Below are 17,197 nucleotides of genomic sequence, written 5' to 3'. Positions count from 1 at the left end.
AAATGAATAATGACCTGACCTCAAGGGACTGAGGAAGAATGGCCATCAATTCATGGAAATTACCAGCAGATAGCGCTTTATGTTGAAATGGGATTTATTGAGAAGGTACTGAATGAAATGCGCCACTGGTTCAATTTTTTTGTGTGGAGTTTGACCCTTATCAGTTGATTCTTGTTGTTTAGTATTTATTGAGCAAGTTTCGCTCTGTACTTAAGCTACTTCCCAGAAGGTTAGACACTTCTGGAAACTGCATTAACTCTTTCAAGCCACTAGGGTACTATTCAGTGAATTACTTTTCAGTAATCAAATATGCTGCAACACAAAAACACAGCGTGCTGGGAAATGGAGAGCTAATCTCTCTGCCTGCCTTCTCCAGCTGCCTCCTTCTGATTACAGGAGAGACAGGGTGCAAATATGTGGGGATTACACAATGACAGTCGGTCCTGGTTTCATATGAGAACTTACAGTAGTTTCTTCCTAAAGCCCACGAATTTTTCACATTAGAGAACAAAGATTAGCAGGATCAAGTGGTTAAAGCACTTACTTAATGGCTCTAATCCCCATCCCTGCACAAATTCATCCTGTGGTTTTGTACTTATCTCCTTCAAACTCTTTACCTTCTTTGCCCCTCTCTGTGCATCTATCTGTAGGATGATAACGGCCATTGTGGGCTCTGGACAACCAAAATCTCTCACCTTTTTTCTTCTAATATAGAAAAAAAAAAAGAAAGCGCTAGGTTTGAATGACTGCCTGTCTTTTTTCGTACCCATATACATGCCTGAAACCTATTCATTAAACAGAAATGGTCTGCCCTCCCCATCCCCTGTCACCTTGCCCCTTTAAAGCCAGTGATATTCATTTTTCATTGTCAAACATCTTGTGCTGCTCATTTGCATCTTTAGTTACCCAGGGCACTGGTCTTGTTTTATATGACTTACAACATGCAGTTTTGCCCTTAGTTCATTTAAGCAAAATCATCCCTGGTTTGAGCCAAGACATAGTCAATATACGATTACCTGGTGGGTCAGGGCTCTGCCGTTTTGTCATTTTTACTGGCATTTTCTCCATTATTGCTAAGTACTGAGCAATAGAAGCTGTTAGAGCCACATGGCTGCCCTGAAACTTAATTGTCCTAAATTGCACAATTCTCAGGAACAGCTTACCCCCCAAGCACAGTTCCCTTGAAAAGGGGCAAACAGGATGAAACTTCAAACTGAGTTATATAGAACTTACCAAAAGCAATGGTAGGAGGAAGCAATTAAGCAGAAGTTGGGTTTGCAAGACTGCATGAGACTTTTAGAGACAATGCAGAATTTGGTGTCAAAGAGGCTTCTCAAAAACCTTTGAGTAGCAAGAGGTCTCAGAACATGATGTTCTGGGGTCAAAGGAAGCAGGAGAGACAAGGGAAAGATGCTTACTGAACACCCACTGTTCAAAAACAGCATGCTAGACATTTTATATGCATGGGTTCATTCATTTTGATAACAACCTTTTAAGGTAGTTAGGTTTATTCCCATTTTACAGATGAGAAAACAGAGTTAGAAAAGTTAGTGGATTGACCAAAGATACACAGCGGGGAAGTGAGGCAGTCTTGTTCAAACCTAGCTCTTTTGATTCCATACACAACGTTTTTTGCATTAAACCATTCTGGAGACGGTTTGAAAGCAGTTCCTTGTAACAGAAGACTAATAATCTAATATTAGAGTCTCACTGACTAAAAGCCCTAAGAAGGAACAGAGGAACACAAAATGCCCAGAGTTTACTGTCCTTACCCTACCATCCTCAGCACTATGCATCTACTTCCCACCTTGCCTCCAGGTGACCTGAGAGAAGCATCACCTAGGTCTTTTCCTATTCTGGGCAACTCTTAACTCCCCTCACTTACTTCTCATGAAGAAAAGCTCTTTGAAGTCCCCTAAGTCCCCTGGTCCCCATCACCTGGAGAGTTTGTGAAAGCATGAATCCACTTAGCCTCTTGCTTTGCATTAGTCTCAAAGACAAACTGCCTATTTCAGCTTTTAAGGAAGAGCAGAACAAGATTTGCTGACTGTTCCCTAGATCAGAGTGTCTTAGCGAGCAAATGCAAACCTCAGAGCACATCAAAACACAAATGCTAATTATTTGGAGATAACCCAACAAGTTTTCCAAACCCATCCTCTCTCAACCTTACGATAAAGGACTGAGACTTTTGAGAGCTGGTTTTAACAGTTTCTTACTCTGATATCATTAAGTATTGCTGTTTTCATCTGCATAAGGATGGAAAGTTAGACTATGGATTTGCAGCCACTGGTGACCTACTTGAACGTAAAAATTAGCACTAGCCCACAGAATGGACTCTTTTGACCAAATATGCTCAATACTTTTATTTCCACTCAAATGGCATCTCCACCTGGGTTCACAGTGAGCACAGCTCAGCACGTGGAGATCTGGACCATGGCAGGTGAATAAGGGTCAGCGATGTGGCCCTACCACCCATCCCCTCCCTCTGTGCCCCACTCATTCACAACCCAGTACGTTTACACACGTATGAGCTTTGGGTCAACCCACATTGCCAAGCTGCGTGGTGAAGAATTAACTTTACCCAAGGAGGGGGGTCTGGCCTCTGTCCCAGCTGTGGGGAGTTAATCTCTAAACCCTTGGAACTTCCTGAGTGACAGGGGTGTCTTTGGTATTGGTGGTGGGTCCCTCAGACACATATGATAGTGTATGCTAATGAGGTGACTCATGGTGGGCACCTGGTAGGTTATGCTGAAGAGGTGGTGCTGGGTGAGGCCGCCAATGGGGGATAGGCCTAGGGTGGAGGCTGCCTACACCGGAAAGATCAACCATGTGATCAGAGAGTTGGAGTTTTGGGCATGTGATCAGCTGACCCCTGGGGAGGGACCAAGCTCAACCACGTGGACAACTGCTCAACAAATCATGCCTCTGTAATGAACTTCTATAAAAACTCTAGACACCAGAGCTACAGTGAGTTTGCTGGGTTGACAATTCTCTGCATATCGCCACACACTGATGCCAGGAAGGTACTGTGTCCCTGAGGACCCAGGAGCTTCATATTTGGAACATTTCCAGTCCCAGCTTTTACCCTAGGCATCTATTCCTTTGGCTGGTTCTGATTTGTAGCCTCTTGCTATAATAAAACTGCAATTGTAAGTATAGTCGGCCCTTGGTATCCATGGGGGATTAAGTCCAGGACCTGCCACAGATACCAAAATCTGTGGATGCTCAAGTCCCACAGTTGACCCTCCATATCCTTGGATTCTGCATCCATGGAGTCAACCAACCACAGATCATAAACATAGTATAAGACCTGCACAACCACAGACACAGAGGGCCAACTGTACATTTATTGAAAATAATCTGCGTATAAGCAGACCTGCGCAGTTCAAGAATCAACAGTATAGCACTCTCCTGAGTTCTGTAAGTTGTCGTAGTGAATGAATGATCAAACCTCAGTAATTCTGTCAGGACCCCCAAACTTGTAGCCAGCTGGTCTGAAGTGAGAGCAGCCCAGGGGATTCCCAAACTTGCAGCTGGTGTCAGAAGTCTTGGGCATACCTGGCAGTACAGAGAACTGTGCCCTTAACTTTGAGTTTGGCTGACTGTGGATACAAACTCACTTTCTGAAAGTAGTTGGTTAAATCAAGTTCCCCTTGCTTCTTCTACTGGCTCTGAATCACGCCTCATATCTTTCTCACTTTCTAACCCAGCCTCATCATAATACTTCATATAGTGTCCTGAGATGTGTCTTTCCCAGGCTCACCCTAAAGGTCAAAGATAAAAACCTTTAATTTATGATCACTACTCCCTTTGTCAAAAGAAAATTGTTTCAATGAATCAAATAGAGATTAAGAGCTTTATTCATTCCATGCACATCAGGACACGTCCAAAGGCCAGGGATTCTCTGAGTGGAAGAAAAGTAGGATTGGAGTTTTATAAGGTAAGGAGAAGAGAAGAGTGAGTGTCTTTGTGGTCTCACTCAGGTAGCTGTTTTCACCTTTAACTGCTCTGAAACTCACAATCAGAATGTTGCTCAGGATCACCGGCACAATCCCATCCCAACAACAGTGCGAACAGAGCTCATAGAGATGTTTCAGCCAGCCTTGCAGTTTGTAGATCAGTTAGGGTTTGGAGGTAGGAAAGGTAGCAAAAAGGAGAAAAGAGAGAGAAAAGGAAAGGAGACAAGGGTCAAAGGTAAGAGAAACAGCAACGCTTCTATAGGGTCTGGTTTAGTCTCAAACTCCCTACTCATAGACCCCCAACATCTGGACATTTAGAGATGAGGTTGCTCCCCCCAGTAAACTTCACAATGCCTGCCTCCTCCAAGCAGGCATATAGGGATCAGCATTACTGTCCAGGTTAGACCTTCCACCATGAGACTGGAGCCCCAGTCCCCAGGGATCTGCATGGAACAGAAAGAGATACATGGCTTGTCTTCTGGGATTTCTGCTGAGACGTACAGTGTCTTGCTGTCATTTTACTTGGAGGCTTAGAAATGAGTCTTGTTGGCTGCCTGGCTCTCTGAGCTTCAGGGATGGTGATTCTGCATTTTTATACTTCTGGGAAAAATAGACCTGTCACGACACCAAGAGTGTTACCCACTCACTGCCACACTGCTCCTCCTATGGTGTCCAGCTCTCTGAACACAGCTTCCTCCCATATCTTCCTCTCCCTCGACAATCAGACAAGCATGTCCACTGAGCTGTTGGATGCTTGGAATGCTAAGGACCCTTGAATGTCCCTAAATACTTGTGCTACTTGCTTTTCACTGTGTATTTTGTAGGAAATAGTTTGTCAGTTTTCCGCACAAGATATCAGGTTAGGTTTCCATGTAAAAAAGTGGGAGAACTGGGAAAATTTAAACAAACGAACACCTTTGTAAAACAAGAGAGAAAAGAACTTAAGGCAAGTCTTGCTACTGTAAAATACAATATGGACTCTCCAACCTTTCTACCGCCCCTGCCCCTTTCCAAGCTTGATGGAAGAGAAGAGTCTCTGGTGTAAAAGTCAGAAAGACCTGGTCCAGTTCAGGTCCAGCCCCACCCCCAACCAGCTGCGTGACCTCCAGCAGGTCACGTGACCTCTCTAGGCCTCAGCTTCATCATCTATCAACTTTATCGATGATCTTTGAGCTCCCTTTCAGCTCCACACTTTTATGATAAAGAGCAGGCAGAGGAACACGTGCTCCCCGCAGGACCGGAAGTGGGAGATGACAGGATGATCAAGAGAAAGGAATCCCTTTGTCCATGGCTGGCGTGAGGAAGAGTCGGAACCCCCCGTTTTTAATAAGGTATTGCCTTGCCTGGAGTGGCACTGAACTCCTAGGTTCCGAGGAATATATTAAATATCTGAGAACTGCTATTATTCTAAGTGATGACAGGGAGTCCCAAGGTGGCAATGGAGGTTCAATTGAAGCCAACTTGATGGTTATGCCATCGTTAGGAGCAGACTGCCAGACAATGTCCTGAGAAGGCACAAGGGGCCCTGAGAAAGAAGGCTTGATGTCTGCTTAACAATGAAATAAACTACCATGAACCTACAGAGATTATTTTAACAGCGGGAGGGAGGGTAATTGGAGATGATTCTCTTAAATATCCTTATTTACATTTTAAGTGCAGTCATCTGATATTAATATTTCATGAAATAGGTAATTTGATGTCCCAGTTGCAAATGTTTTATCACTCAGACACAGAGAAACCCAAGGCGATGTTTGGAAGTTTTCTCTGTAGCGTCCTGGTTGCAGTTAAGGTCTGTCATAAGTTTCGTAGCTGCGAAAGCTCCTCTAGTTTGAATCTGTATTGTTGAGTATCAGCAGAGCAATGAAAACATCAGCTCCTCGAAATATAAAGAATAAAGCAAAATAAATAAATACTTTATGCCAAAGATGCTGAAAAGTTTTAAACTCGAAAGGATCGTTGAGAACCACATAAATTTCTCATCGCTAGACCGAAAACCAGCAGCACACAGGTGTTTATACTGTGGGAACAGAAGCATGCGTTCTCTTTCTTATTAGGGATGGAAGTAAAGTTTGCTTTACTTTTCCTTGAAAATAAACACTATTTCTGAATTCCTTTCCACCTGAGCTTAGATGGACTCATCTAAGCCCTGGTTCACATTAGCAGATATTACATATTTGAGATTTTGTCAGATTTTGCCAGATTTTAATCCTCAGACCCCCTGAGGTGCGTGTGTTGAGGGTATTTAACAAACAAAACCACCTACTATGTGCCAAACTCTATGCTAGAAACGGGGTGGGAAACAAAGATGGCAGAGATTCCTGCCCTAGTCAAGGCAACAAACATGCAAACAAATAGCAGAGCAATGTTAAAAGGACAACAGGGGGACAGAGACAGAAATGAGCAATGTTAAAAGGACAACAGGGGGACAGAGACAGAAATGAGCAATGTTAAAAGGACAATAGGGGGACAGAGACAGAAATGAGCAATGTTAAAAGGACAACAGGGGGACAGAGACAGAAATGACTAAGTCTGCTTAAAGGACCTGGAGAAGCCTTTTCTACAGAGCTCTATTTTCACAGAACAGTCTGTGCACTCAGTTTCTAAGCCCTGCAGAGCGTGGAAAGCCCTCTTAGAAGATGTGGTGCCCCTACATGCGGCAAAAAGCCCTCGTGACTTCTTGGAGCGGGCAAGCCGAAAAATCAGGAAAAACTCCCACTCTGAGAGGTGATCCACACCTAGAAGGGCACAAGGGCATTAGAGCCGGTGAGGATGACCCATTAGAGCCGGTGAGGATGATGCATTACCAATTATCATCCTCCACCAATCTTTCTGCCAATCAATTTTCACACAAAAGCAGAACACATCAAGAACCTCCATTTTGGAAAGACATTTCTCCCCACCTCCCAGGGGTGCTACCTGCCAGACGCCAAAGTCCCTGCCTGCTCCTCTGTCTGTCCTGCCATTAACACCAGCACAGCAGAACCAAAAGGAAGAAAACAAAGGCTATACATAAAACATGATGTCTCTGTCAGCTGGATAGCACAGCTTTCCCTGGAACCCACACAATCACCGAGAGGTAACGGAGAACTCTAAAAATCAAGCTGACGATTTGATTAATATGTGTCTTGGCATGTTTCTCCTTGGATTTATCCTGTATGGGACTCTCTGTGCTTCCTGGACTTGATTAACTATTTCCTTTCCCATATTAGGGAAGTTTTCAACTATAATCTCTTCAAATATGTTCTCAGTCCCTTTCTTTTTCTCTTCTTCTTCTGGGACCCCTATAATTCGAATGTTGGTGCATTTAATGTTGTCCCAGAGGTCTCTGAGACTGTCCTCAGTTCTTTTCATCCTTTTTTCTTTATTCTTCTCTGCAGTAGTCATTTCCACTATTTTATCATCCAGGTCACTTATCCGTTCTTCTGCCTCAGTTACTCTGCTATTGATCCCTTCTAGAGAATTTTTAATTTCATTTATTGTGTTGTTCATCATTGCTTGTTTCATCTTTAGTTCTTCTAGGTCCTTGTTAAATGTTTCTTGCATTTTCTCTATTCTATTTCCAAGATTTTGGATCATCTTTACTATCATTATTGTGAATTCTTTTTTTTTTTTTTTTTTTTTTTTTTTTTGTGGTATGAGGGCCTCTCACTGTTGTGGCCTCTCCCGTTGCGGAGCACAGGCTCCGGATGCGCAGGCTTAGCGGCCATGGCTCACGGGCCTAGCTGCTCTGTGGCATGTGGGATCTTCCCAGACCGGGGCACGAACCCATGTCCCCTGCATCGGCAGGCGGACCCTCAACCACTTGCGCCACCAGGGAAGCCCCGATTGTGAATTCTTTTTCAGGTAGACTGCCTATTACCTCTTCACTTGTTAGGTCTGGTGGGTTTTTATCTTGCTCCTTCATCTGCTGTGTGTTTTTCTGTCTTCTCATTTTGCTTACCTTATTGTGTTTGGGGTCTCCTTTTTGCAGGTTGCATGTTCAGAGAAAACCTTAATTCAAAAAGAGTCATGTACCAAAATGTTCATTGCAGCTCTATTTACAATAGCCAGGAGATGGAAACAACCTAAATGTCCATCATCGGATGAATGGATAAAGAAGATGTGGCACATATATACAATGGAATATTACTTAGCCATAAAAAGAAACGAAATTGAGTTATTTGTAGTGAGATGGATGGACCTAGAGTCTGTCATACACAGTGAAGTAAGTCAGAAAGAGAAAAACAAATACCGTATGCTAACACATATATATGGAATCTAAGAAAAAACAAAATGTCATGAAGAACCTAGGGGTAAGACAGGAATAAAGACACAGACCTACTAGAGAATGGACTTGAGGATATGGGGAGGGGGAAGAGTAAGCTGTGACAAAGTGAGAGAATGCATGGACATATATATACTATCAAATGTAAAATAGATAGCTAGTGGGAAACAGCCGCATAGCACGGGGAGATCAGCTCGATGCTTTGTGACCACCTGGATGGGTGGGATACGGAGGGTGGGAGGGCGGGAGAAGCAAGAGGGAGGAGTTATGGGAACATATGTATATGTATAGCTGATTCACTTTGTTATACAGCAGAAACTAACACACCAGTGTAAAGCAATTATGCTCCAACGAAGATGTGGGTGGGACAGGGAGGGTGGGAAGGAGGGAGACACAAGAGGGAAGAGATATGGGAACATAGTATATGTACAACTGATTCACTTTGTTGTAAAGCAGAAACTAACACACCATTGTAAAGCAATTATACTGCAACGAAGATGTAAAAAAAAAAAATCAAGCTGACACTTGCTATTTAGCATCGCAGTAGAAAGTCTATTATAGTAGCTGTTAACATTCCAAATAATATTTTAAAGCCGTCATCTATTTATAATTTATCTTCTAATATAGCACTATTATTTCTGGAAAACTTGCAGCAAGACTAAAATGGCCTTATTCCAACAACTAAAATCAATTCTTTTGTACAAATTTGATATAGGCAGCCTGTGTACCATTTGAAAAAGTTCACTGACCTGTGAAGACTGGCATTTGCACCATAAAATTTAGACCTGATTTGATGAAGTTATTGAACACTGTGCTTACCTCATCTAAGTTTTAAAAGCAGTCATACACACTTCCGCTTTTTCTCTTTAGGAAGAAGTTTTGAATAAGTGGCAAACCAAGTTGTCTGTGCTTTGGATTGGAGTAAAGACACAGACAATCTAGACTGCACTTATTGAAAACCATGAGTTAATTTTGAGTGTGATGCTGTAGGTTCATTGCCAAGTAAAAATGATTATTTTTAAAAGGCGATAGAAGTGGGGGGAGGGATAAAGACATAATGCAATAGCTGAATAAAAGTCTATTTTCTTCACTAGATTGCTCATTAAAAGTTTATTTTCATGTAGTCTAATGTTAGGATTCAGGGGAAATGAATGATCACAAAACCTATCTGCCATGTTAAATAGGGATAATTAAGAATAAAAATATTCACCCTTTTTAATATTTGGCTCTACAATGATCCAGACACAAATGAATCTCCTGATTTTTCACTGCCACATGGCAACCAGTCACGGACACTGACTTTGATTGATTGATTGATTGATTGATTGATTTAGGCCGCACCGTGAGGCTTGCATGATCTTAGTGCCCTGACCAGAGATGAAACCTGGGCCCCGGCAGTGGAAGCGTGGAGTCCTAACCACCGGACTGCCAGGGAATTCCCAACATTGACTTTTAATAGTAAAACAATAGCAGTCCCAGAGCAGCTCGATTCACTTTATTCATAAAAAGAGCAAGCTTAGTTGTAGCCATTCAACATTGTTTAACAAGATCATAAAAATATCAGTATTTAACAGGCTGAACCATGGGTGAAAATTGTCATGCACAATTCTAATCCCACACAGGTTCACATCACTGATGAGGGCTCCCAGCATCTAATTCCGGCATCTGCACACAAGATGATCAATGACCACTATTCCAGAAAGGCCCAAACATTGGCTGGAGTACCATAAAAGGCCCAAACTTTTCAGGATTATTCTGAGAGCCCTTGTTTGGTGGGCATGATTTTCTTTAAGCAAAATCCATTTCTTTAGAAATTTGACCAAATTGAAAAAGCGGACACTTGATTGTTTGGATAAATCCTAAGGTTTCAATTCAATAGGCAACTGCAGAAATTTAATTGCACTCAATAAAGTCCATAAATCATTTCTGAAATTGTGACTTTGTTTCTGCAAGTCTTCAAATTGAGTGATTCTTTTAAGCATGGGTTGTTTTGCTTGAAGAATTCTTAGTCTTCGCTGTTCAATTCACAGATACACTTTGAGTCTGGATACACACATATCTCATAGGTGTGTGTATGGTGGGGCAGCCATAAGATGATCTGTGTGAGCATGGAAATAAGGTTGTCCTCTGAGCTATGCACTCTAGAATTAGCAAATAGGGGGTCAGAACATAAGCATATGCAATCACCATAAAGAGGCAGACTACCCCTCAGGACAGCAACTCTTGCCCATAGCCTACTGGGAGCCATTAGACAGCTCATCCATGAACTTGATAGGGACTGCCTCTCCTTCCTGATCCTAAGGACACTGAAATGGATGCATCATTTGGTCATAGGGTATATAGTGCTATATAGGTTATAAAGCGCTATAAAGCACGCAGACAGAAGTAACTCCTTCCAGTACCAGGATTACTAAGCAGCTGCTGACAGTATGGCTTCCTAGGAAGCTTGCCTATGGGGTGAAATAAGCTGATCAAGCCAATCTGAATACATAGTCCACTTGATATTGCATTTATCCACATAAATCATGGTAGCTAACCATTATCCGTTGTTTACTGCATGCCAGACTCAGCACTTTACACGTATTATGTCATTCATTCCTCTCAACAGGACTACGAGCTAAGTCACTTCGCCAAGGTCATACAGCTAGTTAGTAGAGAAGCTAGGATCTGAACCTAGGAAACCTGCATCTGGAATGTGTACTCTTCACCCTGGTGCTACCAAAAATCTGATTTTAATCAACAGGGTTGTCGTGAGCTTTGATATCACTAATTAGCATCTTAACACATGTCATTTGTGAAGCACTAATAAGAAGATCGTATTTCCAATGCTAAAGGACTACAGTTAACCCAGGACCATAGAGAACACAACACCCTATTGGGTGAGCGCCAACCCATGGTTCCCAGAAAACGTCTCCATACACTGCCATCCCAGTGCACCTTGACTTTTTTTTTTTAATTCTTCACTTGGAGAAACTAACTATGTTCGTGTTTTCTTTGTTGCAGTTTTGATTTGACTGTGTTCAGATTATTTGTTGCTTTAGTAAAATAGTTTAATCCCCTCTTATCATTGGGAATCCAAGAAGTTGGATTTCTTGTGTGGATTAATTCAGAAAGTCAGTGACTTATCCTCCTGGCTGTGTAAACCACATCCCCAGACTCTGCTTTGAGGTTTTCCAAATATCACTCAAATTGTAGAGAGTTAAAGACACGGGCAGGAATATCATGGGAATTCACAGCAGGATCACTGGCTCCAACACACCAGGCATGGAGACTGGGTTCGGTGTCCCTGTTTTTGATATGAGTAAACAGTCAAAATCTTCCTCCCTCATTGTTTTCATTTCTTATTCCTTAACTGAAATAAAATTTGTTTATCCTTACATGGATTAACTCTCTCAAATATCTTGAAGGGATGTGAGTAGATACTACTAATTTTCATGTCCTAGTTAAGTTGCTAAAACATACATTTCTGAATAAGGAATATGGCATCATGTTAGAGTGTGGTATTTGCCTACTGACTCCATTTTTAATATGTTTTTGATAAGATAACATATTACTGTGCTTTAAAAAATATAAAGTGCTTTAAAAACACTGCTCATCATAATTCAACGTTTCCCACAATGTGTTCTGTAGAACATTAATTACATAGAATATTAATACAGGTGACACCAGAAGGAAAAAAAACAAAGGTTCTAAGGCCTAGTAAGCATTAGAAATAATGAGTCCAATGGGTCTCTTTCCTGCATGGCCTCTCAGAGCTTTTAATTTATTATATATTATATATTGTGAATCTCTAAGGAAGGGCAACAGTATAAATCAGTGTTTTTCTATCTGTGGTGAAGGATCGGTTTGGGTTTTTATTTTTTTTTCCCAATTCACAGAGGAGCATTACTTTACTAAAATATAATAAAAGTGATTTACTAGAAAACAGAAATAAAAACAATAAATAAAAAATACAATCAAGGGCTTCCCTGGTGGAGCAGTGGTTGAGAGTCCGCCTGCCAATGCAGGGGACGCGGGTTTGTGCCCCGGTCCGGGAGGATCCCACATGCCGCGGAGCGGCTGGGCCCGTGAGCCAGGGCCGCTGGGCTTGCGTGTCCGGAGCCTGTGCTCCGCAACGGGAAAGGCCACAACAGTGAGAGGCCCACATACCGCAAAAAAAAAAAAAAAAAAAAAAATACAATCAATTTTTTATTATTAGATTTAACAGATGTAAAATCGTGAGGTAAAATTTCTACTCAAGTTTCTAAATGTTTAGTCTCAATTTTCGTATATATCACATAACGGACAGGAAACAAGTTGTGAACCAGCATCAATTGATGGATCACAGTTTGAGCAGCAGCAGATACAGCATTCACCACACATATCTGATCACCCATCTTTGATGCAGCTAATACAATGAGTCTAGTGTTCAAGGAAATATGTGTTGAAAAATGCTGCTTTGTTTTCAAAGCGTTTTATTGCTTATCCCAGTTTAATTGCCCTAAGAGAGAAATCAGCTGTATTCATTGTCATAGAGTAAGTTTGAATTCTGTTCTTTGAAGACTAAGTGGTAAGCATCATCAAAGTGATGCTTGGGTTTGGCACGTGAAGGCGTGGAAGATGGGCAGGTTGGGAAGGACTGAAAAAAGAGCCGCCTGATCAATGATCACTACGGATACCTGCCAAGTCCAACCAAAGCAAAACCTAGTAGAAGAAGAGGAGAAAAAATGTGCAGCACCTGCTTGCATTAGAGTTTATTTAAATAAATGTCCATGGTAAGGAGACAAATTCTCCCATCCTAGAGGTAGCAGCATTCTGTACAAACCCACGTGGTCATGTGAATTTCAACTAAGCTGACCCTACTCTCTCCTCTGATCATTTTGGATCAATCAGTCACATTTTGAGCTGACTTCTTTGTACCTAACGATGTGTCAGATTCTATATCTTTTGGGGTTCTGAGCCTGTTTTGTAATATAAAAGTCAAATAAAAGGTTTCTTAAGAGTTGTTGTTGTTTCGCCAAAGGTTTTGTTCCTCGTCAGAAATGTTAAATTATAAAATCATAAAACGCAGTTTTAAGAAATGTGCCCTTGTCTAGGAAAAACGATTAATTGGAAAATTCAACTCAAAGTTTGAGGCAGTGGAAGCGTTCTAAAAAAAACAAAAGCAAATACATTCTGTTGATGTTGTACTTTGACACTGTTGTGGAAATCGAAACCACATTACTTGAATGTAGTTTCAGGTGACAAAAATGAACACTTCCTACAGCAAAATGTTTTCATCAGAACTTAAACATATAGGAAAGGTGTTTCTGCTTGTCAGTCTTCACAATGGTTTTCAAGAAAGGTGGAAACTTGGGCTATACATACATGTAAAAGGCGCTTGAGTAATGATAATTATAATTGAAATGTGAATAACCACAATAGAGGAAATGGATTATTCAGCTTCAGAATCCTTTTAAAAAAAAGAAAACGTTCTCAAAAACCAAATGAATGACCCTGAGACAGGGATAGCACTGTCAATATTTGAGGTCAGAATTATCATTCATTACCCTTTTGCTGAAGACTGCTTTGGTAGGCTGGAAATCCAGAGCCAATAGTAGAGTGAGAAAAAAAAAAAAAAAGATACTGGTATTGAGACTATCTCCACTTGCCTGGAAACCTAGGGAACTCATAAGCAAAATGTTGTTGGTTTCAGGTGACCTTTTCTCTCCTGTACTCTTCTCACTTTTGTTAATACCCCATTCTAACACCTGAAAAGGTCATTGTCTTATGCAGTCAGACACAAGAGAATTGATAATGATGATGGAAATTCTGCCTTCCCCATAGAGCCAAACTATGCCACAAGCTACTTGACATTCCGGTGGAAGCAGGGTAAACCCTGTAGAATGGTATTATAAGTGCTGTCACTTCAGAAGTAGTGACATCTCCATTTTGTCCTCCAAATTTCTGTCCCCCGAATGCTATTACCTGAAATTTTCAGCCTTTTTGAATTAAGATAGACAGTCCTCATAATATCAGTATCCTTCATGAGTACCTTAATAGGGGTGGTATTTTTAAATAGATGAGCCTTACTCATAGCAGGGTATGAAGGCATGTGATGCAGAAGGGTGGGGATGGCAACAAAGGATGTGAGATGTCTTGCATCCATTGACCACTGAGTGGTGCAAAAGGACAAAAACAAAAGAACCACCTAGATGCTCCACGGGCATCTGAAGGGGAAGGTAGGGACCAAAGACAAGATGCACCCATGTTTAGCTTAGCCTGGAGATCACTTGTGTGAAGTACCTAGAACATGCTGGTACACAGCAGCTGCTCAATAAACAGCCTTTCTTTTCTCTTTTCTTCTCCTAGGAAAGAGCCTCGTCTACGGGATTGGTTTACATCACAATAAATCTGAGCTGGACTTTTTCTGTTTTGTAGTTTGAGATTAACACCTTATAAATCATATCCTGTAAGTCTTAAAATTGGATGCGGAGAGTGAAGATTTTAGAGACCATAATAGATTTTACGTTTTTTTTTTTTAAATTTCCTCTGTTTATTCACATTTTCAAAAAGAGTGCATTAACAATCCTACTTTAAATTCATATTTAATGTGTTGCTTACATGGACATTGCCTCCCTCTGCCCTCTCAACATAGTGCTAAAGTAGGAAAAGGTAGGTGTCATAATCTCCATTGAAGATGGGGGGAAACCCAGGTATAGGATGGGTAAGAAAGATCAGGGTTCAGAGTTAGATTAAGAACCTCTGGTCTCCATCATCTCACCCAATGTTCTACAAAAATTTCAAGCCTTAAGCAATGCTCTGAAGCCATTTAAGTAGCATTGGGTCAGGACCTGATAAAATTCAGTGGAAGGCAAGAACGGGGTCTTAACACTGCTCTATCGCAGGGACCATCAATAAAATCTCACGTGTAGTAGATGCTCCGTATTGATTTGTTAAATCTTTGCATAAGTAGAAGAGAAGCTACTGAAAAAGAGTTGGGGAAGAACATGAAAATCATGGAACTTCACAAGCTATTTTTTAAATTTCCTTAAAGAAAGCTAGGGTAAATTGTAACAGGCAGCTCTAGCGTCCACATCAAATTTCTTCCTGCCATCTCGATTTCAGCTGCAACTACAGCAGACCATTCTGTGCAAGTGCAGATTCAAACCTCACTGATAACACAGCTGTACCTTTCTGCTTCTGCCCCAGCACCTTTCCCTATACTGCCAAGCCTCCTCTGAACACATGCATGAAATTAGGAAGTGCAAGGGAGTTAATGCTTCCAGCAGACACCCTCAGCCCAAGGAGGATGTGAGCCTGGGGATAAATGTTCCAGCCTCTGCTCCATGAGGAGACAGTTTTAAGAGGAATTCTGTTTGCTACAAAGGATGCGAGGCAGAATTAAACCCCATTACCTATGGCAGTGCCTTAGAAAACACACTCCTAACATGGGCATCTCTTCTTTCTCCTCTCACTGTCCCCACTCCTTCATTCCTGATTCCTGGGAGTGATTTCCAAAGAAACTGACTGCGTTAAGCCTTTGACTCAGGCTCCACTTTCAGGGGAAACGAACCTAAGACAATCATTTAAAGGGTGTATTGACTAGGACTCAAAGTTTGGCAGGCAATATGTATAAGAAATAGACAATTAGAATTAGCATTAGAAGTGTTTTGATAGAGGAAGTGAGATGGGCCATAGTCAAGACTGAAATTCAGCTCTTAAGAACAGCCACGGAGCCCAGCTTTTAACAGAGTTTACTACTTCTGTACCACCTGGAAGATAGCTGCTGCTCTGAGACCCTAGAGGGCCTCCTCACATCAGCCTGGCTCCCAACCTCTCTCCCGGATGCCCAAGAGTCCTTCAGGGTCCAGCAACTATAGGAACGATGCCAGGGGCTCCTGAGACCTCACTCCAGTGCCATGGTTGTTTTAAGTTTCACACCCACATTATACCGATTATTAAATATTCTTAATGTCATCTTTGGCTATCACAATTCATAGGAAATACACCTAATTTTAGGGATGGGGGAAGTGGTTATCATGAAAGATATTCCTGAAGAACTGACACTAAAGTTGGAAAGGTGTTGCACAGAGAGGAAATAGCCTATGTGACAAGCTAGAGATGAGAGAAATTACAGCATTTTATAGGAAGCAAAAGAAACTCAACATGGCTAGACAGGAGTATAAACAGAGGCCACATCACATAGGTTCTCCCAGATCAGGTTAAGAGTTGAAGCTCTTCCCAAAGCCACTGAAGGAGAAAGGCTCCAATCAGAGAGATCATGACAGCCCCTCTCACCTAACTCAGGGCATGAGGTCCCTGCCCAGGAGTGGATGAGCTCCCTGAATGAGCTTCTGTCCAATGGCTTTCCCTGAATAATAGCCTTGAACATGTATTACATTGTCTGCTTGCTTCCAGCACGCCAGCCATAATTAACGCATCTGTATTAAGTCATTCAGACCTCACAACAAACCTGTGAATTAGGTGCTATTATCATCCCCACTTCACAGGTGAGAAAGCCAAGTCAGAAAGAGGTGAAGTAATCTGGCCAAAGTTACAGTGTTAGCAGGTGGCTGAGCTAGCTCCTGCATTCTTACGTTTTATATTTAGAGAGGCTGATGCAATTTCAATTTAAGGACATGAAATTCAGAAGCTGTTCTACACAGTGTTTTTCTCAGAGCTGGAGCTGGGGTTCAGAAGAGTGTATCTATCTAGATTAATAACGAGTGAACAGAAACCCAAGGGTCAATTACAGGAGTTTGAGTCTAAAAACACAACGTGTTGCGTCAGCAAATCCCAACACCAGCGATAAGTTTCACCACATCATAGATATATAAGGTACAGAAAATAGAAGATAACTCAATGACCAGTCAATGATTGACATTATAAAGAACATATTTGGGATTTGGAGAGTAAATAGAGATGAAAAGGGTGAAATATTTATAGATCTCAACTTCTTATTTACCAGTGAACGCAACTGTCAGTGATTCAAACATCCTTAGTGGGTACCACA

This window comes from Delphinus delphis, chromosome 18 (genome assembly GCF_949987515.2).
Source record: "Delphinus delphis chromosome 18, mDelDel1.2, whole genome shotgun sequence".
Classification (NCBI taxonomy): domain Eukaryota; kingdom Metazoa; phylum Chordata; class Mammalia; order Artiodactyla; family Delphinidae; genus Delphinus; species Delphinus delphis.
Note: the sequence above shows the minus strand (reverse complement) of the source record.